At 36.8% G+C, this 26,774-nt stretch overlaps 3 pseudogenes; all 3 read left to right on the forward strand.

Moving 5' to 3' along the window:
* The first annotated feature begins 6,760 nt into the window (after positions 1-6,760).
* LOC143624356 (calcium-transporting ATPase 12, plasma membrane-type pseudogene) lies at positions 6,761-10,040 on the forward strand (annotated as a pseudogene).
* A 6,546-nt stretch (positions 10,041-16,586) lies between these two features.
* LOC143624357 (calcium-transporting ATPase 12, plasma membrane-type pseudogene) lies at positions 16,587-19,471 on the forward strand (annotated as a pseudogene).
* Positions 19,472-24,262: 4,791 nt separating this feature from the next.
* Positions 24,263-26,334, forward strand: LOC143624368 (calcium-transporting ATPase 12, plasma membrane-type pseudogene; annotated as a pseudogene).
* The last annotated feature ends 440 nt before the right edge of the window (positions 26,335-26,774 follow it).

Genomic DNA, 26,774 nt, shown 5'->3' on the forward strand with positions numbered 1-26,774 from the left:
ATAGGGCTCAATGCCCAGAATTCGGCACACCCACTCGAAGTGCCGAACCTTGGCAATCGCCATCGGATGCACCTCGGTCAGGTGCACACCGTGCCTCTCCAGGACACGGTACACAAACTTTGTCAATGGGAACCTAAGGTTCCCATAAACAAAGAATGCAGCATATACCCCGATCTTGCCACTGGGGGCATCGTACACAGTCTGATGAGGTTCAGGAAACTCAGGCTCAAGAGACTCAAGCATGAATTTCCTGACAACATACTGGTACAGATCGATAGGTAGAGCACACTGGCACTCGCCAGCAGTACTCCTATCGTCGGCTACAGCTTCAGCATCATGAGAAGACATATTGCAGAGGAAGAAGAAACGATTTCGGAGGAATGCTCAATTAAATAAGAGAGTATTCACCAGAAATCGCCTTAGAGATGAAGAGAAGAAGTGAAGATGTGAATTACAAATGACCCTCTTCCCCTTTATATACTAATCGCAATTAATGCGATGAATTTAATGCGGAGGAGAGAGAAATCGAAGGTGCAATGAAACTATGACACGTGGCAAAAAGCAGGCTGGCAACAGCTGTTGACAGGACGCGTACCATTAATTTCGCGGCCACGCGCCCGAAAAATCGCGCCCACGCGCCTGAAAAAGTGTCTGGAATGACCATGTACTGTCACGTCACCATAACTTCCTGCACGTCCTGACACAGTCAGAAGAAACCGTCGCACGACGTTTCAGATGTTTGGACTGTTCCTATCTTTCCACCAACTCTTCGAATTTCGAAATTCAAAATTCAAAAAAGATTCAAAAGTAAGCGGGAAAACACCCCTTACCTTGGCAAACAAATAACCGTAAGACGGATGCGGGTACAGTGTTAAGGCAAAACCCTTCACATACCTAGCACCCGCAGGGAATTGAAGCCAAGAATACCTTGGCAACCAAGTAACCATAAGCCGGGTGCGGGTACAGTGTTAAGGCAAAACCTTTCACAAACCTAGCACCCGCAGGGAATTGAAGCCAAGAATACCTTGGAAGTAAAGTAACCGTAAGACGAGCGCGGGTAGTGTTAAGGCAAAACCCTTCACATACCTAGCGCCCCGCAGAAAATTGAAACCAAGAAGGATCTTCTGGGCAATGCTTGCGGATAGAGGAGTAACATCCCCGCATAACGGGAACGTCGAGAATTATATTGCTTGAAACTCCGTGATGGAATTGGTGGTCTTAGCATAATTGATCACTATGTTGAAAACCACCAGAACCCCATGGAGACTATATACAAGTAAGACTCAACGCTCCTGACTTGCGAGAAGGTTACATACCTACCCGCATCATACCCAAAGATCAAGCAAAAAAATCGGGAATTTTTGCAAGTGACATTAGGAAACCCGCGGGAAGAATCCCCACGGAGAACCTTAAAACTAAAAACCCTTTTCAAAACCCCTTGCTTAAAGTCCAAAAGTTCACCTCACTTTATTGAACATTCATGAGAAGAACATTGGACTGGGGGGACTTGAAGAGGTAGGTCCCAGCAGAGCCCAGTTGGTCCCGCAAGACTCACCTTGAACAGGGACGTCTGCGCAAAGGCCATCTGTTCCCGCAGGACCCACCATGCTCAGAGAACCTTACGCGCAGTACGCAAGCTGTACACGCAGGGAAAGCCTCCCAATGGTGAAGTACCCCGCCTGTTCCCGCAGTTGCGGATACAAGCCATCAGGGAAGGCTACCCGCAGACAGCAGGGCTACACGCACAAGACAATAGATACTTCAGTAGTCACATGAAGGAATGAGCAAGGTGGGAACAATCCCGCCAAAGTGAGCCAGTCCGTATGATTCTGAAAGATCTTTTGTACTATACCTACCAAGGTATGGATAGGACAGACAATCTGACCAGAACAGCCCATGAGCCAATCACAGGGTGACAGCTCACCGACAACAGTACGAGGAGGAGCACCCTCTAGTACTGTTTGTCACTATTAGCCGCTGCCTACTCACCAACTCTTACTGAGGGGCGTGCGTAGCCTACAGTTGGTGGAATAGTGTTACTGTTGGCCATAACCTATTCACCAACCAGCATGGCCTGCGTATAATCCACAGTAGGTGGGACGTGCATAATCTACAGTTGGTGGAATAGTACAGCCGACTTTGTTACTGTTGGCCGTAACCTATCCACCAACCAGTATGGCCTGTGCACAGTCCACTGTTGGTAGAACAGGAATACTATTCAGCCGGCTGTACCTTCTAGGAAACCTACCTTCGGCTATAAATACTCCAACATCTTGGAATGGTAAGATCATCTGCTATCCTGTTATCTAGCAATCTCTTAATATACACTTATATTCAGAGCAATCTAGTCTGATTCTCACGCCGGAGGGTGGTCACAAGGAGGAACCCCCCCCCCCCTTCCCAGTGACGAGCTTACGGTATTTGTTTTGCAGGTCCCCTGAAGAACAACCGTCTCTGTTGGACCTCATTCTCGTGGGAAACATTACTTAACCCCCAGATTATCTATAATCTGTCCAGGGTTCACTTAGTGTTTCTTCATTAACAGTTTATTAATTAAAACAATAAACAAATGTTAGAATCCTGTGGTTGTAAATTAGAATCTGAGAGTAGAGGCTGATGAAGATCTTAACTCTCACTAACATCAAGTACAACTTTTGATGTCACATTAATTTAAGTCATTTTATATTGTTTAAAATATTTTCTTACATATTTTAAATATTTACATAAAAAAGCCTAAAAACTATAAATATACATAAAGTTAATAATAATACAGAAACTTTATTATTAACACACTCATTTTTACATGTTGCTGAAAACCCTTAAATAAATGTGCCGACTTTGCGTATATCGTTAAGATTTGGCTTTTGAACGAAAATATACACAACACGATATATCTAAACTTATGATTATACTTTCACAATTACTAGTTCGCGTGTGATATCTACAAGGAACTAGAGAATTAATAATGAAATATGAGTTTTGTTGAATTGTTTACACAATATCAAATCGATCAAATTTATACGTTGGTTCATAATCAAAGTTATGAAGAACCTTACTTTTTGGTTAATTTTGACCCAAATAATTACTTTTTCGTAACTATACCATAACTTATATAAATGTTATACTTAAGATAATATATCAAATATATTTTATATTTATTTATGTCATTGACATTATAACGTGTTGTAACTTTACTATAAAAATTGACTTATGGACCTATGGACTATGGTTGCATAGTGTTTAGGCTTCGGTCTGTATAGTGTATACGCTCCTTTCTTTTGGGCTCATGTATGGTTGTTTTCTATGGGCTAATAGTTAGCCGCTAATATACTTAATAACTTATGGAGCGTAGATTTTATACCATATTGAACATCAGACCATTTTAGAAAATTAAAACTTAATGTAGCTTAGGGATGAGCTCGGTATTGTACCGGTACTGGTACCGAAAATGCCGATCCCGAAATTTGCAAATTTTCTTGGTACATGTACCGAAATATTCTGTTCGGTACCAGTATGGTACGCCGGTACGGTACCGGAATAGTACCGGTACCGAAGGTAAAAATTCAGTAAGCTCCAACAAATGTGTAAAAGATTAACTCGTTTAGTTAACATCAAGATCCTAAGTTTATCGTTTTAACCACAACGAAACCTTCATTAAACATCATTCTTAGCATAACCTGATGTTATCATGCTAAAGAGAACGTAAAGTTCTTATCTTTTTGTCTAACCAAACCCTAGAGTTTGACGATGACGATGATGATGATGCTCGGTGTCCCAAACGTGCTTTCGACCGCTATGCAATCACCACAACATGATCTTTTATTGACCTAAGTTAGAAAAAACCGAAACTTGGAGCTTTGCCCAATTTCTATCTCTAACACACTCTCTAAATGTTGCAAAGTAAGGAAATGAAAAGATTTGAGTTTGTGACCACCAAATGATCCCTTCTTGTTGCCCTTTTAACCCTACACAGTTCCATCTTTCATTTCTAACCTAAGATTTTATTATTGAATTATTTCTTTTAGACCTTGGGATGTTGCATAGGGTTGGAGATGATAAAATGTAGGCAAATCATGCTTCTATGATTCTATCTCAAATGATAGGTATGTTGCCTTTGGAGAGATGCACATATCCAAAAGGCCTACATGAAAATGAAAGTATGATTGAAACATAGAGTTCTTCACATGAAATCTAAACAACATTAAAAAGAACTAAACAGATTAAAAAAATTATTAATAAGTGACCAATAATAATAATAAAATAAAAGAACGTATCTAGTGTACTGGGCTCCAACGTTTGCGTAGGGTCCTGTGAGGCGGGGCCGCTTCACAATACAATGTACGCAGTCTTACCCTACAATTTTTGTGCAAGAGGTTGTTTTCACAGTTTGAACCCGTAACCTCTAGCTAGGTCACAAAATAATAACCTTACAAGTTGCTCTAAGGCTCGCCCTCAATAACAATAATAAAACGACGGAAAAGTATAATAATAGTATGGATAAACATTATATAAATTGGTTGTCTTCTTGCAAAAAGGGGTGTGGGGAAATGGTGGATCCTTTCATATAAAACATTCTTGCCGTATGTCCGCCGGTCACGAATGAAAAATGTGTCGTATGTCTTTGGAATTTGTTGAAATTTATGTATCACAATTCACAATACTTACTATGGTCAGATTCCTTATAGTTGAAGTGGCGATGAATAATTTGAAACAATTATACTCGTAATGTGGACAACTTAGTATGAAATTGTAAAGAAAAAGTGACAATTTAACTAAAAAGGTAAAAAACCATATATTTTGTTGTTACACGGCTTTGTTGTACTACACATTTTTATATCATCTATTATTTTTAAAAGCCACTACTAAATATTCTGTTATTGAAACGATCAACTATGGTTAAGTTTTATGGATTTTTATATTCTAGATTTTGTCATTTTGAAATTTAAGAATTTTATTAATTTTAATGCATATTTATGGTACAACACTTTATGCCTTTATTTTAAGAAATGAAAACTTTTTCAAAAGGTAATAGCCTTTAAGTTGTGTTTTCTTTTGCATTGAGTAAGCTCCTCTACATGTATATATTATGTAAACCTAATAAATTATCTAATTCAATCACTATCATCTATTACTTTTAAAAGTTACTACTAAACATTTTGTTATTGAAACGATCAACTATGGTTAAGTTTTATGGATTTTATTATTCTAGATTTTGTCATTTTGGAATTTTAAGAATTCTATAAATTTTAATCAGCGGGGCTTGCCCTAATGGCCAGGAACATGATGGATGACCCGTTATCCCGGGTTCGAATCCTGATTCCAGTCGAATTTTACCAGAACATTAAAACCTGTCGTGCCTTAGGCGGGGTGAGCCAACTGGGTTTTACCGGGAACGTCAGGCCAAACTCGGATGCCTGCGTGGATCCCGATCATGTCAACATAGTTGGCCTGGGTGGGGTGGCGGGTGCGACGTGTTCACACATTGAGATAACTTAATTGTGAAAGTTATCGTTTAAAAATAAAAAATAAAAATAATTCTATAAATTTTAATGCATATATATTGTACAACACTTGATGCATTTATTTTAAGTAATAAAAACTTTCTCAAAGGGCAATAGCCTTTAAGTTTCACTTATGCGTCGCGTAAGCTCCTCTACATGTATATATTATGTAAACCTAATATTTATCTAATCCAATCACAAAAAAAAAATTTCTACGACGACTTATTTCAAGCAGTGGGTGGGGGTGGATGGCCGTATTATTCAAACAACTCGTATTGACCTGAATTTGTTTTGCTTAGAGCTCATTTTAATTGAAACTCAATTTGCTTAGAACCGTTTTCACCAGAACCTGTAGTTAAGGGTGCAAACGAGCCGAGCTGCTCGCGAGCTACTTGGGATCGGCTCGTTAAAAAGCTCGAACGAGCTGAGCTTAATCGAGCCCGAGCCCGAGCTCAAGCCTAAAAGTAAGCTCGTTTAATAAACGAGCCCGAGCCCGAGCTTCACCTATCGAGCTCGAGCCGGCTCGCGAGCCTAAACGAGCCTGTCCTTTATATAATTTTTTAAATCATATATTTAATAATTACTAATTAATATATATATATATATATATATATATATATTGTTAATAAAAATAACTAAATAATATATATATATATATATATATATTATTTTATACAGAAAATTATAATAGAAAATAATATATAAAAATAATTATATTATTTAAAAAATAAAAAAATAAATGATAAACGAGTCGAGCCCGAGTCGAGCTCGAGCTTGAACATCTACTCACGAGCCGAGCTCGAGCTTTGGAAATAGAGCTTGAAACGAGCCGAGCTCGAGCTCTGTGTAAGTTAAACGAGCCGAGCTCGAGTGTGGTCAAGCTCGGGCTCGGCTCGGCTCGTTTGCACCCCTACCTGTAGTGTCCCATAGCCCGACCCATCCAGATTGCCAAACCTAACGCTCATTAATGTTTGAAATCATCAATATTAATATATTACCCACCGACAAACACTAAACTATATTTGTAATTTCCAGAAAATATGCATCAAACTTATAATATGGATGCCAGGATGTACCACATAGGCCAAATGACTAATCTTAATATCTTTGTCAATATTACATATTATAATAATATTTCTCAGTCATACTAAATCCATAAACTAATGAGTTTCCATGTTGTTTCTAGGCAGTTTCCTAGAGTAGTTAATTTAGTAATTAGTATATAAGTTAAGTAAGGTGCTTCATCAAGCAGGACATAAATCGATTCTTGTATCATTGAAAACATTCGTATCATGCTTACCCTTACCAAAGCCAAGAAACGATGGCGTCGCGCATACTTGATCATATGTTTCACAAAAACCATTGCCAAAAACGTTATATCACCCGTTACTCAAGTCCCGACATGTTCTGTTATTGATATCATCCCTTCTAATTGTTTAGCAAAAACCTTTGACACTGATCTTGATCATGGGATCACTGTCAGGTGTTTAAACAAAATGAGATTAGTTGTGTTCGGTTCCAGTTTCTGTGAGATATCGAGTCCAGTGAGTTTGTTTTATTTTAAGGTCGAGACTCTTTGCAAAGATGTCAAGATTCGCAGCCCACAAACTGCTGTTCCTCTGGTTGGTATTAATATTGAACAGATGTCTGGCAATCAAGCATACAATGTTGATCAAACACAACTCAGTACTCACGGAAATCATACGAAGCAAAGACGTGAAAAGGCTTAACAGGTTCGATGGTGTCACGGGCTTAGCAAACGCCCTTCACACTAATCTTGAAGATGGAATCAATGGTCAAGATTTAAATGAAAGACGAAGTGTGTTTGGTTCGAATACTTACCAAAAACGGCCTCCAAAGGGTTTCTTTTCCTTTCTTACCGAAGGTTTCAGCCACAAATTGTTTCTTATACTAATGGGGTGTGCGGTTCTTTCTCTTGGTTTTGGTATCAAACAAGATGGAATCAAAGAAGGATGGTATGAAGGCGGAAGCATACTTCTGGTTGTCTTTATGGTTGTCGTTGTATCTGTGGCTAGTAACTTCAGACAGGCGAAACAGTTTCACTGGCTCTCAGAAATACGAAATGGTATCACGATTTTCGTTGTTAGAGAAGGAAGGAGACAAAAGATATCGCTATTCGATATTGTTGTTGGAGATGTTGTGCTTTTGGATGTTGGAGATCAGATACCAGCAGACGGGTTGTTTATTGATGGGCATTCTTTGCTAGTTAGCGAGTCGAGCATGACGGGTGAGAGTGGGCATATAGTCGTAAACACAATCAATAATCCGTTTTTGTTCTCGGGTTCTCAAGTGGTTAGTGGACATGGCCGGATGCTAGTGTTATCAGTCGGAATGAACACCAACTGGGGCATGTTGATGAGTTCTAAACCCAGTGATTATGATGAGGAAACACAATTACAATCATGCGTCAACGAACTAACTTCTTCAATCGAAAAGGTAGGTCTTGCAGTTGGTTTCCTGGTTCTACTAGCTATGTTGATTCGTTACTTCACCTGACACCCAGAATACGAAAACGGTAACCAAGAGTTTTATGGGAAACACACGAGTTTATGCGAAGCACTAGATTCCTTGACGGGTATCTTGATGGCAGTAGTATCCATCATGGTGGTGGCCATCCCTAAAGGCCTGCCTCTAGCGGTCAGATTCACATATGCATATTCAATGAAGAGAATGATGGGTGATCAAGCCTTGGTTCGGAAGTTGTCCGCCTGTGAGACCATGGGTTCAGCCACGGTTATATGCACCCATAAAACCGGAATCTTGACTATGAACCAAATGACCGTAGCAAAGTTGTTTCTCGGTCTCGAGTTCATGGAACCAAGTTCTTCCAATGTTCCTATTCAAGTACTTGAACTTCTCCACGAGGCAATCGGGTTCAACACTACTGTTACGGTTTTCAAACCCGCTTCAGGATTTGTCCATGAATACTCCGGAACCCCAACTGAAAAGGCGATTTTATCGTGGGTGGTTGATGTTTTGGGAATGGATATGGGGAAAGTGAGACAAAGTTCGACTGTTCTTCATGTCGAGCATTTTAATTCCGAGAAGAAATGAAGTGGGGTTTCGGTTAGGAGAAAAAATGACAACAGGATTCATGTTCACTGGAAAGGAGCCGCAGAGATGGTACTAGCAATGTGTTCAAAGTATTATGATAGCAATGGGCGTAAAATGATAATCGATAGCAATTCAAGGACACTGTTTCAGAATATAATCGAAGGAATGGCTGCAAGTGGTCTCAGGTGCATTGCTTTCGCGCATAAGAAGGTTCCAGAAGGCACGAGCTACCAAACATTTCCAGAAGAAGGGTTTACTTTGCTCGGGATAGTCGGGTTGAAGGACCCATGTAGACCCGGCATCAAAGAAGCTATTGAACTTTGCAAGTTTGCTGGAGTTCAAGTCAAGATGATAACCGGAGACAATGTTTTCACAGCAAAAGCCATAGCCACCGAATGTGGGATACTTGATCCGGGTCAAGAAGTATGTGAAGACGAAGTGGTGGAAGGTGTCCAGTTTCGTAATTTCACAGAAGAAGAAAGAATGCAAATGGTTGACAAAATCCGTGTGATGGCAAGATCTTCACCTTTGGATAAGCTTTTATTGGTAAAGTGCTTGCAACAAAAAGGACACATTGTTGCGGTTACAGGTCATGGGATGAATGATGCACCCGCACTCACAGGAGCCGATATTGGACTTGCAATGTGAATTCAAGGAACCGAAGTAGCCAAACAAAGCTCGGATATTATCATCTTAAATGACAACATTGCCTCTGTTTCAACTGTAGTAAAATGGGGACGGAGTGTGCACATTAACATCAAAAGATTCATCCAGTTTCAACTCACGGTAAATGTCACCGCTCTTGTTATTAACTCCGTTGCATCCTTAACATCGGGTTATGTCCACTTATCTGTAGTCCAACTCTTGTGGCTGTACTTTATTATTAATACTTTGGGTGCACTTGCACTTGCTACAGAACGACCCAATAAGGAACTATTAAACAAACCGCCTGTGGGTCAGGCCGAACCGCTCATAACAAATATCATGTGGAGAAACCTGCTTGCGCAGGTTGTTTTCCAGATTGCAGTTTTATTGATGTTGCAGTTTAAAGGTAAGGCGATATTTAATGTCGATGGGAGGGTGAAAAACACAATAGTTTTTAATACTTTTGTGTTGTGTCAAGTGTTTAATATGTTCAACTCGAGGAAGCTAGAGGAAGCGAATATATTTGAAGGAATACATAGAAACAGATTGTTTGTTGGAATAATTGGGATCATTTTAATCCTTCAGATTGTGATGGTCGAGTTTTTGAAGAATTTTGCGGATACAGAGAGATTAAGCGGTGTGCAATGGGGAATTTGTATTGGTATTGCAGCTTTTTCGTGGCCTGTTGGCTGGTGTATGAAGTTGATACCAGTACCTGATAAACCTTTTTTTTGAGCTACACAATCAGTAGGTGATACGCATGACTACTGCAGGATTATGATACGATTATAGCCGTGTTATGATTTGATTCTAGTTCTCTTTTTTGTTTAAGGTTGTGAAAACGTAAATATGAAAATAAAGATTTAAGAATATATATCTTGTATGCAATGCCATTTTTGCTTGCATAGAAATGAAATGGAAAATCCAATGGTATGCATACATGCCATAAACTTTTTCATGCAAATTCGGCGGATCTGATGATAGGCAAAAACAGGTTGTGTTCACTGTAATTTCCAACTAAAACGGAAATGGGTCAAATCGGGCCATTTTAGAAAGTATCGATTTAGTTCGTGTTAAAGCAGGTTCTTTTAGGAAAAAAAAAACAATCTAGCTCATTAGGTATATTTGCTTTTATGAATAGTCTATAACCCTATAATAAATTTTTCAGTTCTTGAAAAGCATTTATCATAATAAAGACGTATTAACAATTATTTAATCGAATGTGAAACTTAATGATAATAAACATTATGCCGGAGCTGTATGCCACACCGGGACTTTATCAATGAGAGGGTTTATACGTACCACAACATGGCTTTATGGTGGAGAGGTTTAAAGCCTCGTTTTCTACCTGGAATGATGTGAAGGGGCCAGTAAACTAGTAAAGCCTCTCCACAACACATAGTCTTACAATTGTTAGGCCGGTATTGTGTGTAAATCTTTTTTTTTTTATTTTATTTTGAAAAAAATCTTTGATTATATTAAGTAGAATTTCTATAATATCAAAGAGTTTTGGTAGAGATATCAAAGAGTTGTCTGGTCATCATTTCTATCTTAATTTACAAAAATAAAATTTAATAATAATATAATAAAATAATAATAATAATAAACTGAAAATTGTCTAGAACTTGTCCAACCACCAAACTAAGTCACTAGTCGACCGCTAAACTATCTAAACACATCCAAATGAATTGACTCTAAGAGCGGAACGAACTAACTATACTATTATAAGAAGACATATTGTCTACATAACATTCATTTAGACCATTCGTATATTGTCTACATAGAACTGACCCTAAGACCGCTAAACTAGCTAAACACATAGGATCTAACTAGGTTTTCTATTGTTAAGTTCATATTTTAGTGTTACTATTTTGTGTTTGTTGTGGTGATTGATGAGTTTGATCTATTTGAGCCTCGTGTTGCATGAATTGGTTTTGTGTTTGCTGTTGATTACGCGTTTTTAGAATACTGGGTGGGTGTCTTCGGTTAATTGTGGTAGATGTCACCATAGGTTCGGTTTGATTTACTTTGTTTAAATCAATTGTTCACACCCTTTTAGTTGGACCAAGACATTAGTAGTCGGTTTATCTCTTTGATCTTATCAATTTAGTTAGATGTTACTAGACCTCGGTCAATTTTCTAGCCGTTGATTAGGTTAATTTGTAAGCTGAGTTATTTAAACTTTAATTTTAAATTACCCATTTATTCCCTAGGTTTGTTAGGATTACGAGCCTCAGAGGAGCTTGTGACTTTAATAAGGATCAACTAATGAATCATTAGTGTACTTAGAGAATCAAAAGTGCCTTATCATTCTTTCTAGGTGTAGTTAGGGGTTCTTAGCAAAACTGACCGTGGGGACCTACTTGCCCTTTTCACGGTCTAGTTAGTTTATCCTAAGAACCCGGTTTTATGTGCTTGCTGACACTCGAGCATCATTGATAGACGTTGAGAATCCTGCCTAGTTGGCTCGTTTTCATCTTATCTAAGAGTTCGTTAGTCTCGTTAAGCTTCGTTAAGTTTTTCCGTTAAGTTAGTTTTAAAATAATTAAAAAAGTTAAATATAATTAAAAAATTAAGTTATTAGGCAAGACTTGGTTAGCCTTTACTATTCTGAGCCACATCACATGTCTTTGTGTTCGATATCTAGACTTTATAGACTGTGTTGCTACGCGACTAGTACACTTACTGATTGCATGAAGCTTAGTGAGATTAATCCATTTTTAGAGCTTAGTTGTGAATTGTAAGATTTTGATATTTATATATAGCTTTCTTCACATCAACGTCTCAGGTGACTTTTGGTTTTTGTCTTGGTCTCCGACATCTGAAAACCACGATTCCAGATCTGAAGAAGGGGGTTTTGACAAAGGTGAAGATGGTGGTCGGAGTGATGGTGGCGGTGTAAGTGGTGGTTGCATGTGGTGGCAATAGTGGCGAGTGATGGTGTGGTGGTGGGTTAGGGACTTTGATGAAGATGTGAAGAGGCTCGTAACCTTAAAGTGTAGTATTTAACTTTTTTTCTATATAACAGTAGTAATAATAATAATGGGTGGAAATTACCCTTTTGCCCTCACATGTCTTGCGCGTATCAGGATTTAACTGTTTTTTGGATAGGCGTTAGTCGAAAGGGCAAAACATTAGTTATTTTGTCATTTAAAGGATATAGAGTGAAAATAAACTTTTTAAATAATTCGTTCCACAATTTTGCCATGTATAGAGGATAATTTTTTTTTTGGAAAATTGGTTTTAAATAATCCCAACTATACCTCATTGGCAAATGACAGTCCCAACTAAGCACTTGGCTGGTGGCGGTCCAAACTAAAGATGTATTTATTTGTAGCAGTCCGCGACTAACAGATAGTTAACTCCGTTAGTCGGACACTTACGTGGTGCGCCTAGTTGTCCAGATATTGCTTATGTGGCGGCTTAAGTGGCATAGTTCTGATTTTATCACACACACACTCACTCTCTCTCTCTCTCTCGTAAAACAATCACCGCCACCAATTTTTCTCAAGCATGCCGGTAATAATATTTCAGATCTAGAGGATCTAATTTTCGATTTATCTCATAAACCGATTCTATTAACGATTGAACGATGAGCATTATGCTGGTAATCTCTCTAACTTGAAGTTGAAAACCTAGGAAGAACGACGACACAGCGGTGATGAGTTGAACTGAAATTGATTATAAATCTGGTTATCTATAGATATGCGACAGTGCGACACCCATATGATGTTGAACCATAGTGGGTTCAATGGAGTGGGTAATAAAAGTTAGTGTTAGGGTTTGAAAGGTTCCAACCATCGTCGAAGAAGGTGAGGGTTGGATGCAGATTAGGGCTTTTGGTGATGGCTCGTCGGAGAAGGTGAGGGTGTCTCGCCGTGGAAGGAAGTGCTGGCGGTGGCAATATTGGACCGAAAATAAAGGGGAGATGGGAGGGAGTTGGGTTGCAAGAGATGGTGGGTTGTGGTGGAGGTGGGTGGCAGCCGACAAAGATGGTTGGCTATGGTGGTGATGGTTTAAAGAAATGCTCCAAAGATGAAGATGATCTATTATTATTGCAAAAGATGAAAAAGAAATTAGATTATGATATTTGATTATTATTATTATTATTATTATTATTATTATTATTATTATGCCAATTGCCATGTAAGCCGTCACATAAGCAATATCTGGACACCTAGACGTGCCATGTAAGCACCAAACTAACGGAGTTAACTATCCGTTAGTCGCGGACTGTTACAAACAAATACATCTTTAGTTTAGACCTTCACCAGCCAAATGCTTAGTTTGGACTGTTATTTGTTAATGAGGTATAGTTGGGATTATTTAAAACCGATTTTCCTTTTTTTTAACTATGTTTAGTTTGTAATCGTTCATGCTAGTTTCCAAGAGGTCGCAAGAATAATTATCATTGATTAGAGGATTATTTTATTGTTTATTTAAAATAAAAAATGGAAAAAGAAAACAGCACAGATGTCGCACATCAAAGGTTTACGTAGAAAACTTTGAATAGTTGTTTAAATTTGAAAAAAAGGGAAAAAAAAAGAAAGAAATCACATAAAATGCTTGCTCATTCCGTGTACGGAGAGCGTAAAGATGAGTAATTTGAAATATAGATTTTCTTTTTTTATAAAATCACAATATAACTTTAATACTTATGTGTGACCGTGGATTTAACGGTGACTAGTAGCAGATCTTGGACATCTAGTATAGATGGGCCAAAAATCACAAGACCAATTTTTTTCCGATTTTTGAGTTTCGGGTCGGCAATCCAGTTCGGTTCGGGTTGGGTTGGGTCAAACAATAATTTCAATCCCTAACCTAGCAAGTTGAAACAAATATAAATTTTGAAATGCGAATTGCCGAACTTGGTCTCATAGAGTCAATTTCACTCTCACAGAGTCAGTTACGAACCTCAGGCCTCAGTAGACAGCTCTAGTGCCCAATCAATCGACTAATCTCATTTTTACACCCAAACGAGTTCACCAATTCACCCGATTGATTCTCAGCTTCTATTCTGATTTATGTGCCGAACCTTACAAGCCAGTAAGTCACAACGCACAATGAAAACTCCATTTGTTGTTGTGTTCCAAATGGTATCGTTAGATTTTGGTCTTAATATTTCTTTTTTTTTTATTTACAATTTATTTGAGCTTTGGTTTGATCTTATAGAGTTTTATTTCTCAGTCTTTCTTTATCTTTATGTTTATTTCGTTAAAAATTTCTTGTTCTTTGGCTTTAAACTAACTTTATTTTTTTAAAAATTTAAGGCCAGCCCGGACTCAAATAACATGAATGGGCCGGACTCAAATAACTTGGTTGGGCCACACTCAATATATATGTGTGTGTATATATATATATATATATTGATTTTTGAGAACAAATACACTACAGAGCGAAAAACATGAATAAATGTGGTATTTGTTTAATTGTCTTCGTGAATGTTCGGTAATGTATTCATTTCTGTTAGTTTTTGGTCGTTTTATGTCTGTTAGTTAAAGGTTTGTTTTACAATATTTTATATGTAATAACCAATCTAATATTTAAATTAATATGTTTATTGTTTATGTTTAGTTCATTTCGTGAATGGTTTGTTTTATAAAATCTTGCTTTAACGGATAACAATCAAACTTATGTTTCGTTGACTTTATTAGAATAAAATCGTCGATTGAGGGATGATTATGGTGATAATTATTATCTCTAAGTGCTTAACTTTATATTTATTTAAGAAGATTATTAATAATGTTTTGGATTAAGAGTGTTGTTTTTTCTTCTTCAATAGGTAATGTTCATTTATGTTTATAAACAAGTTGAATTCCTTAACGAATGAACACAAACAATAATTGCCATTCGGTTAGTGTTTATGAACCATTCGTGAACAAGTTTAAACTACAATGCATGGTAGATTTTGAACTACAATGCATTTAACCAGTTTCATCACAACGCACGAGTACAATTACTTGTTAGGATACCAAAAAACATAGGATATAAATAATTTACCTTCAATTTTTACCTTCAATAAAACTGATATGAAGTGCGAGTAATTTTTTCCTAATAAAACTCTATTTATAGATTTATATTATTTAACAAGGGTCAGATTATTCTAAAAATGGGTAAAAAATGAAAAAGATGAGAATAATTTTTAACAAAAAAATAATGAAAATTAATAAAACAAATCATAACTCAAAATTTAATAAAAAAAAATATATTTCCACCGCCTTCTTCGTTCTAATAATAATAATAATAATAATAATAATAATAATAATAATAATAAAAGACACATTGTTGTGTAAAAAAGATCATTTTGTCTTTGAATTTATCATTGTATTTTTTATTTATTATTGTCATTGATTAGTCTTTTTTTTCTTAACATTATGTCTTTTTTTTCTTGTATTGTGTTATATTATCAAAATTGTGTTATATTTTGTCGACATTATATTATATTTTACGACTACATATTGTGTCTTTTTTTTTTAATTTATCATTGTGTTCTTTGTTCATTGTCGGCATTGTGTCTTTTTTCTCGGCATTGTGTTTTTTTGTCTTTCTTTTGTAACGGGAATGACGAGGGAAATATTTTGGTTTTTAAAATTTTTTTGTGTTTTATTTATATTTTAAGTTTTGATTTTTTTATTTATTTTTAAATATTTTTAGTGGTTTTTTTGTGTGGCCACAATTCCTTATAACACTTCTCATTTTTATATCCCACTTTACATTTTAAGTTTTTAACTTTACCCATTTAACAAATATTACACAATGTTATATATAGAAGAACAAAAACTAAATCATACGTAAAATAGAAATGGAAATGGGAAAGGAAATTAGGAGAGAAAAGAAAGGAGACGGAAAGCTTATTTTTGTGTTTCCGAGTTTAATAAGAAGGAAAGGAAAATCAAGGAATTTACATATTTCATGTGTTCCCGATTTGAGAGAAAAAAAAAAGAAAATAATAGTTTTACTATCATACCCTTTAAGTAAAACTAAAATAAAATAAGTTTTAAAGGTAATTTAGTAATTGAAAATATTTTCTCTCATAATCTCTCCAATTTGAGATGATGAATATATAATTAAATTTTCTAGTATTTTCACTAACTTTCCCTCCCATTTTCTTCTTAAAAAATCTCTGAAACATGATATTTTAACATTTTTCTCTCCTTTCCTTCCTCTCCCCTCCCCGACTCGGGAACAACACGTAAGAGTTGGTTGAAGAGACCATGTGAGATTGTGTGGGGTAGATGACGTAACAAAGTCGTCTCTCATGTTATCCCCCGTCATGATCAAAATCGATCCCCACTTTCTGTGAAGGTTCCTGATAATTATCCATTTAGTACGGACGTACGGCGGTCCAAATTATATACAGGTATATAGGCCGCCCGTAACAAAAATCCTCTACTTAAAATTCCCTTGCTAGTCCAAAAATGGTTACAGAGATTCAACCCCATGACATTGGTACGGTGCTATACAACATAAGCACAACCACCCTTACCCTTACCAAAGCCAAGAAAAGATGGCGGCGTGCCTTCTTCACCATACATTTTTCCAACACCTTGGTCTCTATAGCCAACAACTTCATCGAAATCATCCCACAGCTTGTCGTTCATGTTCCTGAGGTTCGTATCAATATCAGTGAGGCGTCGACTGATGATCACCAATTCTGTGGTATTGATGAAACACGCCTCGTTAATATTGTACAAGACAAAGACATGGAAACGCTTCGCAGGTTTGATGGTGTCAAGGGTTTAGCAAAAACCCTTGACACTCATCTTGAAAATGGAATCAATGGTCATGATTTAAACGAAAGGAGAGCCGTGTTTGGTTCCAATACTTACAAGACACCCCCTCCAAGGGGTTTGTTTTATTTTGCGGCCGGGGCTTTACAGGACGTCACGATTCTTATACTAATGGGGTGTGCTGCTCTTTCTCTTGGTTTCGGTATACAAAAAGACGGGATTAAAGAAGGATGGTATGAAGGTGGAAGCATACTTCTCGCGGTGTTTCTAGTTATTGTCGTGTCGGCGATTAGTAACTTCAGGCAGGAAAAACAGTCTGATAGTCTGTCAAAAATAAACAATAATATCAAGATTGATGTCGTTAGAGAAGGAAGAAGACAAAAGATATCTATATTCGATATAGTCGTTGGAGATATCGTTGTTTTGAATGTCGGAGATCAGATTCCAGCAGACGGGTTGTTTATTGACGGGCATCCGTTGCTAGTTGATGAGTCGAGCATGACCGGCATGAGTAAAAAGCCTCATATAAACGCCACCACCAATCCATTTTTAATATCCGGTGCCAAAGTGGCTGACGGGCATTGTCGGATGCTCGTGTTATCAGTTGGGATGAACACCGCCTGGGGAAAGATGATGGGTTCCATCACGGATGATAATAATGATCAAACACCACTACAATCAAGCCTCAACAAAGTATGTCTTGCAGTGGCTTTCCTTGTTCTTATAATTATGTTAATTTGTTACCGGGAGTATGATGAGCAACACGCTAGCATAAACAAAATACTAGATTCGGGTATGTTCTCGGCGGCCAGAATCATCATAGTGGTGGCCATCCCTGAAGGTCTACCGCTAGTTGTTACCCTCACACTTGCATACTCCATGAAGAGAATGATGGGTCATCAAGCCATGGTTAGAAAGCTATCTGCCTATCAGACCATGGGTTCAGCCACGGTTATAGGCACCGATGAAACCAGGACTTTGACTATAAACCAGATGACTGTAACAAAGTTCTGGCTCGGTCTCGAGTTCATGGAACCACATACTTCCAATGTTATCTCCCAACAAGTTCTTGAAGTTCTCCACGAGGCAGTCGGGTTCAAACACACCTCAAGGATGGTACCCGAATACTCTAAATCTCCAACGGAGAAAGCGATTTTATCGTGGGCGGTTGAGGATTTGGGTATGGAAATGAAGAAGATGGAAAAAAGTTCGATTGTTCTTGTCGAGATATTTAATTGGAAGAAAAAACAGAGTGGGGTTTCGATTAAGAGAAAAGGTGATAAGAAGATTCATGTTCACTGGAAAGGAGCTGCAGAGATGGTGTTGGCAATGTGTTCAAAATATTATAACAGCCATGGGCGGAAACTGATATTGGATAGCAATTCAAGAACACAGTTAGAGAATATAATCAAAGGGATGGCAACAAGTGGTCTCGGGTGCATTGCTTTCGCGCATAAGAAGGTTCCAGAAGGCAACGATTATCAAACACCAACCGAAGAAGGGTTAACTTTGCTAGGGATTATCGGGTTGAAGGACCCATGCAGACCCGAAGGTGGAATGCTTGAATCGGATCAAGATCAATGTGAAGAAGCAGCGGAAAGTGACCAGTTTGGTGATTTATCGGATCAAGAAGAATGTGAAGAAGCGGCGGAAAGTGACAAGTTTGGTGATTTCACAGATGAAGAAGAAAGTGAACAGAGCTCAGATATTGCAAATTTAGATGATGACATTGCAACTGTTTTAACGCGGAGACGATGCATGTACAATAAGATTCAAATATTCGTCCAATTTCAAGTCACCGTAAATGTGGGAGCACTCCTTAATAACGTCAGTGCAGCGATAACTTCAGGTGGAGTCCCCTTAACCGCGGTTCAACTCTTGTGGGTGAATCTAATCATGGATACCTTGGGTTCACTTGCACTAGCGACAGAACGATCCACTAAGGAACTCTTGAACAAACCTTCTTCGGGCTGGGTCAAACAAACTATAATGACTATGCTGCAGAAAAACCTATTTGCACTAGCTGTTATCCAGATTATTGTTTTGCTGACTTTCCATTTTAATGGTAAAGTGATATTTAATGTGGAAGAGCGGGTGAAAAACGCTATACTTTTTAATATTTTCGTGCTATGTCAGGTGTTTAATGAGTTCAACTCGAGGAAGGTAGAGAAAAGGAATATATTCAAAGGTATACACAAAAGCCGATTGTTTGTTGGAATAGTCGGGATTGGTATAGTTCTTGAAATTGTGATGGTGAAATTTTTGACGAATTTCCCAAATACACCGAGATCAAATGGCTTGCAGTGGGGAGTTTCTATTGCGGTTGCAGTTTTATCGTGGTCGTCCCAGAAAGAAGATACATGGAACTATGAGAATAACTTTGTTACTACAAAGATCGAGTCAATGATGAAAAGGGCTGGAGTCAAAGGTTTTAAGCGTGTTTTAAAGAAAGTTTAGTTGTGCTAATTTTTTTTAGTACCAAAAATGTATAGCATGTTTAAGCCTCAATGGATTGATTATGTCTCATGTAGGTGAGAGTATTGAAAATATGTGGTTTATAGGTGATTTTATACAACTTGTTGATTATTATGTGGACTTGAGTGTTTTAAACAATACCAGTTGTGGACTTTATGATGAGAACTTAATCAGTAGTTAAATTGAATATGCTTATAATGAGATTATTTTAAGCAATTATGTATATGCAAAAATTGTTAGGTTTTGCTGTGACTACCCATTTGGCATTTGGGTTAAGAAATACAAAAAAAATAATAATAGTAAAACTCTAATATTAAACGAGTCACCTCGGGGACCGGGTGGGGGGGGGGGTCGGGTTATAAAGATTTAACTTGTGTACGCATTTGGCTTCAAACAGAAGAGACATGCTAAGCAACAGAATAAGACACCAAATTATGGCATGAAAGAACAAGCAAGGTGGAGTTGGACAGATAATAAAGTGCAATTATTGATGGGGTACGGCCCAGCTGTTTCAAAATGAAATAGACTGGTTGTCTATATATTGGTGTCAAGAATCTGTATGTTAGTCTAGATATTATACTCTCAACACTTGGAATGAAAGTTAGGCAAAGGATTCTTGGCTGGGTATATATATTACAAGGCCCGACCCGAATGGTGGGTGTGAATCTGAACTTCTCCGGCTCGTCCTCCTCTTAACTATTCTTATATATTCAGTATACTTTGCTCTTTGTTTTGTTGTCGGATTAAAGAACGGGGAATTTGTTCGTTTCGTCATCTGGTTGAGGTTTCGTTGTACTATAATTATTGTCTTTGGTAATCACTTTATAGCTAGTATGAATGGAAAGGTAAAATCCTTTAATGAAATTTGATCATGGAAAACGTTCAAATTAGTTCATTTCATTCTAGCTTTAACAAATCAAGCATATAATTTGATGGAATGTTTTGAAATTATAATTCTCATTCCATCATATATAATGAAATAAACCAAGCCTAATTGTTGTATGGAAAAATGAGGATTGCAAATATGCGTTGCAATTTTATGAACTAAAGACAAAAGGGCAAGAAACAAGGAAATTAAGGAAGAAAAAAACATACATATATTAGTGATATATAGAAAAGGTTTCTTATCATGAAGCAGGGGGAAAGTTCATGTACAAAATGATCTTAACATGAGAACGAGAACGTAGGAAACAATACCAATCTACCAAAAGTGAGAACGCATGAAACAATATCAACTACAATACATATCTATATAAGCAATGTTTTATAATTACAAAGAAAAAACCATAATAATATCAACAAAAGAATCAAAATTAACAACATAATAATAACAGCAAATACTTATAACAACATAAGAAAAAAACATATTGATAAGAATAAAATGTAATCAATAAATATTTATATCGTCTCATAATCGAAAGTCAACAAATAAGAACCAAAACTAACAACAAACACTTATAAAAACAAACCTAATAATAACAGCAAATTGGTTCATACTTTTCTCATGTTAAGAATGATTTGTATTTGATCCTAATACTCATGAAGCATACAAAGTCCTTTAGTGTTATAATTACACATTAAATAAAAATAATTAGTTAATTACGCATGAAATTAAAATAATTACGTATAAAGAAAGGGTTATAATTACACAATAAATAAAAATAATTAGTTAATTACCCACGGAATATATATATATATATATAGTTCAATTACATAACCCATTTTTGTTTTAAATGAAATCAAAAGTGGTCATTCTTTTTTACACTTTGTATGCTAACGATATGTGCAATTGCACATCTCATGGCGTATAATCACTTAGATACGTTTCATTTATTGTACTGTGATAATTAAGTAGGTTGTTAAAGAAAGGAATACTCTTAAGATAGTTAATTTTTTAAGAGTGAAACCAAACAACCGTATTGAATCTGGTCATATTAGTTCAAACTCTTTGCTGACTAAAATTTATAAATATAATTATTATATAATATAGCTATTACTCTTCGATATAATATAATTTTCAATATAATATAACCATTATAGTAAGATTATGTATTGTGGAAGCGTCATCCATGCCATGCAGAATATGATGACGCCCTCCACACCATCCCGACCTTTTTTGAACCGGCGCCACCCCCATAACACCCCCCCCCCCCCTTTGGAATTCACACAACCAATCACAAATTATTCTTTTTTTTATTTTCTTTAAAATAATTTAATTATTACTTTAATGGAATAGTGGCTAGTTAACCTACATTGCTTAAATTAACAAGATAACTAGTTATTTACGTGACAGTTACTGACGCGATAACTAGTTTTTGCTAATTATTCCACAATGGAAAATTGGTTTTTATTGGTCTCAACTATCGTCTTTTGGTCACTGCCGGTCCCAACTAACGAATTGGTTGTTGACGGTCCCAACTATTAAAGTATTTGTTCCTAACGGTCCGCGAGTAACAGAATTCTAACGTCGTTAGTTTCAGGTCGCCGAAAAAACGTTTTTGCCCGGAAAACACACATTTTTCCCGAAAACTCAACAATTTTGTCCCAAACATCATGGTAATTTATTTGTATCGTACATTCATGAACCTTTTTCTAGAAAAACCCTCAATTATTGAGGTCGTCGGAATCCTAGAATCATCGTCATAATTATTTGATGGTGCTTAAGTGATGGTGGTTGGTTGGCGGTGAGTCAATCGGTGGTGGTGGCGGTATCCAAGTGGAGTTTTCCGGGAAAAAAATGACTTTCCAGGCCAAAAACGTTTTTCCGGCAACCTGAAACTAACGGCGTTAGAATTCTGTTAGCCGCGGACCGTTAGGAATAAATACATTAAAAGTTGGGACCATCAATAACTAATTCGTTAGTTTGGACCAGCAATGACAAAAAAACAATATTTGAGACCAATAAAAACCAATTTTCCTTCCATGATAAACATCTTAATGAAATATACATTTCTATAAGATACACACCCTCAATTGGTTTGGATGAATGTTAGTTCGAAGTGACATTAATGAATTGGGAGGAAACTTCGTTGGAAGTTTACAGTCAGCTTTCTCGTTAAGTAATGCAAACTAAATGGCATGTGAAATAGTACGTGTTTGATGAGTTTAAATTAAAGTGATATTGTGCTTTTTACACGTCATTGACCCAAACCATGTGAAATAGATTTTATGCATGTCCTACACAATTTCAAATGTCACTATTTTGATGCATCAAAGTGTGACCGTGGATCAGTCAAAATGAAAACGCAAAATAAAACTTAAGAAAAAAACAAAAAAGTTAAAATAAAAGGCACATTGCGCCTGAATAAAAACTAGTTAAAAATTTATGAAATTATCGAAGCTTATATAAATAAAAATAAAGTAAAAAAAAAAAAAACTAAAACTTACCCTATATAAATTTTCTTTTAATTTATTTTAGAAAACTCAAAAATTTGTAGAATGTAATCGATAAACCAAATAAATAACTTTTAGACAATTTTTTATAAGTAAATAAAAAATCAAATTTGATCAAAAAGAAATTAGATTTTTATCTTTATAAGAACTCAGAGTGTATATGTTTACTTCGTGGGCATCTTTAGTGGAGGAAGTCGTCCAGCTCACACTAACCCGCAATCTCGTCGCTTGGTTCGCTTCCACTCACATCATCACGGTGGTACGCATTCCCTCTCGGTTGCTTCATCCCTCACACAGTCACACCTCTCTCTTCTCCACATCATTCTTCCCTTCCCGATCCCATAACCACACTACCCATATATAAAATCATGGGAAAGTTCATGTACATTTTAATCTTAACATAAAAACGTAGAAAATAATACTATTTATAAAAAATGAGAACGTAAGAAACAATACCAACTACAATACCAATCTACATAAACAATGATTTATAATAACAAAGAAAAAAACCTAAAATTACAACAAAAGAATCAAAATCAATAACAAGATAATAACAGCAAATACCATCAAATACTTATAACAACAAAAGAAAAAAAGTCTAATATTAACAACAAAATATAAATTAACAAATACTTATAACGTCTTATAATCAAAAATTAGCAAATACGAACAAAAAATAACAGCAAACACCTATAAAATAAACCCTAATCATAACAGCAAATTGATTTTTACTGTTTTAATGTTAAGAAAAAAATGTATTTTTTCATGTTTTTATAAAAGCATGCTACTTTCTAGTATATTTATATAGAAGTGCATATTTTGCTCAGATAGACTTTTACACCTATAATTATATATATATATATATATTAATAGTTCATGTATATGACAGTAAACTGAGTGGCCCGAAGGTCTTTTTTACCTAAGAAAAGCATTTGTAATAGAGCCCTATGAAAAAAATTTGCAAACACATAATGCTTAAGGGACTTGAGCATGCTATCATGAGACAAAATAATTTGATAGAAATCCTAGAGTGAGTTAGGTTTCAAAAACAAGAAGAAAAAACGAAAAACTGCTTTGAGGCAAATTTTATAATTATTTTTCTTTTTCTTTTTCTTAAACGAAGAATATTGAAAAACTAAAGCATATAAAACTAGGAAAATATAAAACAATAATGAAATCTAGTTAGAATTTACCAAGGAAACTAAATAATAGATAAACTTAATTCATATATATTAAACTTATAAATATTTAATAATTTATTATATATAAAAGAAAACTAGATATTATAGCCAACTCAGTCTTACGATATTACAAAGTTTCCCTCCTTTTTATGTATAAAATGAGGTTGGCGCCTTTGAACCACAACATAAACATAAATCGTTACCAGTTTTAGTTACATTAATAATATCTGTTCTTACTTTGCAAAGACACCAGTACTCGAAAATGGTTGTAGAAGTTCAACCCTTGCATGATATTGGCAACATGTTCTACAACATAAGCACTGCAACCTTTACCACAGCTAAGAAACGATGGCGTCGCGCTTACTTTACTATACATTTCTCAAACACCATTGCCAAAAACATCATCTCCAAGGCACTACTACCCGTTTCCGAATTCCCCAAGTATTCGGTTATCGAAATCGTCCCAGATATCGATGTTCCTAAGGTGTCTGATAATCAATATTTCCATGGTATTGATCAAACACAACTTGTTAATATCGTACAAAAAAAGACTTGGAAACGCTACACATGTTTGATGGTGTCAAAGGTTTAGCTAAAGCACTTGACACTCATCTTGAAAATGGAATCGATGGTCAAGATTTAAACGAAAGGATAGCCGTGTTTGGTTCCAACACGTATGAGAAACCCTGTCCCAAGGGGTTGTTTTATTTTGTGGCCGAGGCTTTTAAGGACGTCACGATTCTTATACTGATAGGGTGTGCGATTCTTTCTCTTGGTTTTGGTATCAAAGAAGACGGGATTAAAGAAGGATGGTATGAAGGTGGAAGCATACTTCTCGCGGTGTTTCTAGTTATTGTTGTGTCAGCGATTAGTAACTTTAGACAGGAAAAACAGTTTGACAGTTTGTCAAAGATAAGCAATAATATCAAAATTGATGTTGTTAGAGAAGGAAGAAGACAAAAGATATCCATATTCGATATAGTCGTTGGAGATATCGTGGTTTTGAATGTCGGAGATCAAATACCAGCGGACGGATTGTTTATTGACGGGCATTCGTTGCTAGTAGATGAGTCCAGCATGACGGGCGAGAGTGAGCAGATAGAAGTTAATTCCAACACTAATCCGTCTTTAATCTCGGGCGCTAAAGTGGCTGACGGGCACTGTCAGATGCTAGTGTTATCGGTCGGGATGAACACCGCGTGGGGGAAGATGATGAGTTCCATCACCGGTGAAAATAACGAGCAAACGCCATTACAGTCACGCCTCAACAAACTAACTTCCTCAATCGGAAAGGTAGGTCTTGCAGTTGCTTTCCTAGTTCTTGTCGTTATGTTAATTTGTTATTTCACGGGAAACACGGAAGATGAAAATGGTAACAGAGAGTACAATGGAAAACAGACTAGTGTAAACAAAATACTAGATTCGGTTACAGATATATTCTCGGCAGCGGTGACCATTGTTGTGGTGGCCATCCCAGAAGGCTTACCGCTAGCTGTCACACTCACACTTGCATATTCTATGAAGAGAATGATGGCTGATCAAGCCATGGTCCGGAAGCTATCTGCTTGTGAAACAATGGGTTCAGCAACGGTTATATGCACTGATAAAACCGGGACTTTGACTATGAACCAGATGACAGTAACAAAGTTCTGGCTCGGTCTCGAGTACATGGAACAATATTCTTCAAATGTTATCTCCCAAAATGTCCTTGAGCTTCTCCATGAGGCGGTCGGATTCAACACCACGGGTACGATTTTCAAACGCGCCCCACGGATGGAACCCGAATACTCCGGGTCGCCAACTGAAAAAGCGATTTTATCGTGGGCGGTTGAGGATTTGGATATGGATGTGGAGAAGCTGAAACAAAGTTCAACCATTATTCATGTCGATACTTTTAATTCAAAGAAAAAACGAAGTGGGGTTTCAATTAGGAGGAACGACAACACTATTCATGTTCATTGGAAAGGAGCTGCAGAGATGGTACTAGCAATGTGTTCAAAATATTATGACAGCAACGGGTGTAAAATGATAATGGATAACGATTCAAGAACACAGTTGGAGAATATCATCGAAGGAATGGCAGCAAGTAGTCTCAGGTGCATTGCTTTCACACATAAGAGGGTTTTAGAAGGCACCGATTATCAAAAGTTAGCAGAAGAAGGCTTAACTTTGCTCGGGATAGTCGGGTTGAAGGACCCGTGTAGGCCCGGATCCAAAAAAGCTATTGAAACTTGCAGGTTTGCAGGAGTTGAAGTCAAGATGATAACTGGAGATAATGTTTTCACAGCAAAAGCCATAGCCACCGAATGTGGAATACGTGTGAAGAAACACTAAGTGACCCTGGGCAGATTACGGATAATCTGGGGATTAAGTAATGTTTCCCACGAGGATGAGGTCCAGCAAAGAAAGTTGTTCTTCAGGTGACCTGCAAAACAGACACCGTAAGCTCGTCACTGAGAAGGGGGGGTTCCTCCTTGTGACCACCCTCCGGCGTGAGAATCAGACTAGATTGCTCTGAATATAAGTGTATATTAAGAGATTGCTAGAGAAGATAAGATAATGAGATATCAGATGATGTCCTTACCATTCCAAGGTGTTGGAGTATTTATAGCCGAAGGTAGGTTTCCTAGAAGGTACAGCCGGCTGAATAGTATTCCTGTTCTACCAACAGTGGGCTACGCACAAGCCATGCTGGTTGGTGGATAGGCTGCGGCCGACAGTGACAAGGTCGGCTGTATACTGTTCCTTTACCGCCGGCTATGCACTGTTCCACC

This window comes from Bidens hawaiensis, unplaced genomic scaffold, assembly GCF_021521415.1.
Source record: "Bidens hawaiensis isolate Kalapana, Puna unplaced genomic scaffold, B.hawaiensis_p1.1 tig00003775_1, whole genome shotgun sequence".
Taxonomy (NCBI): domain Eukaryota; kingdom Viridiplantae; phylum Streptophyta; class Magnoliopsida; order Asterales; family Asteraceae; genus Bidens; species Bidens hawaiensis.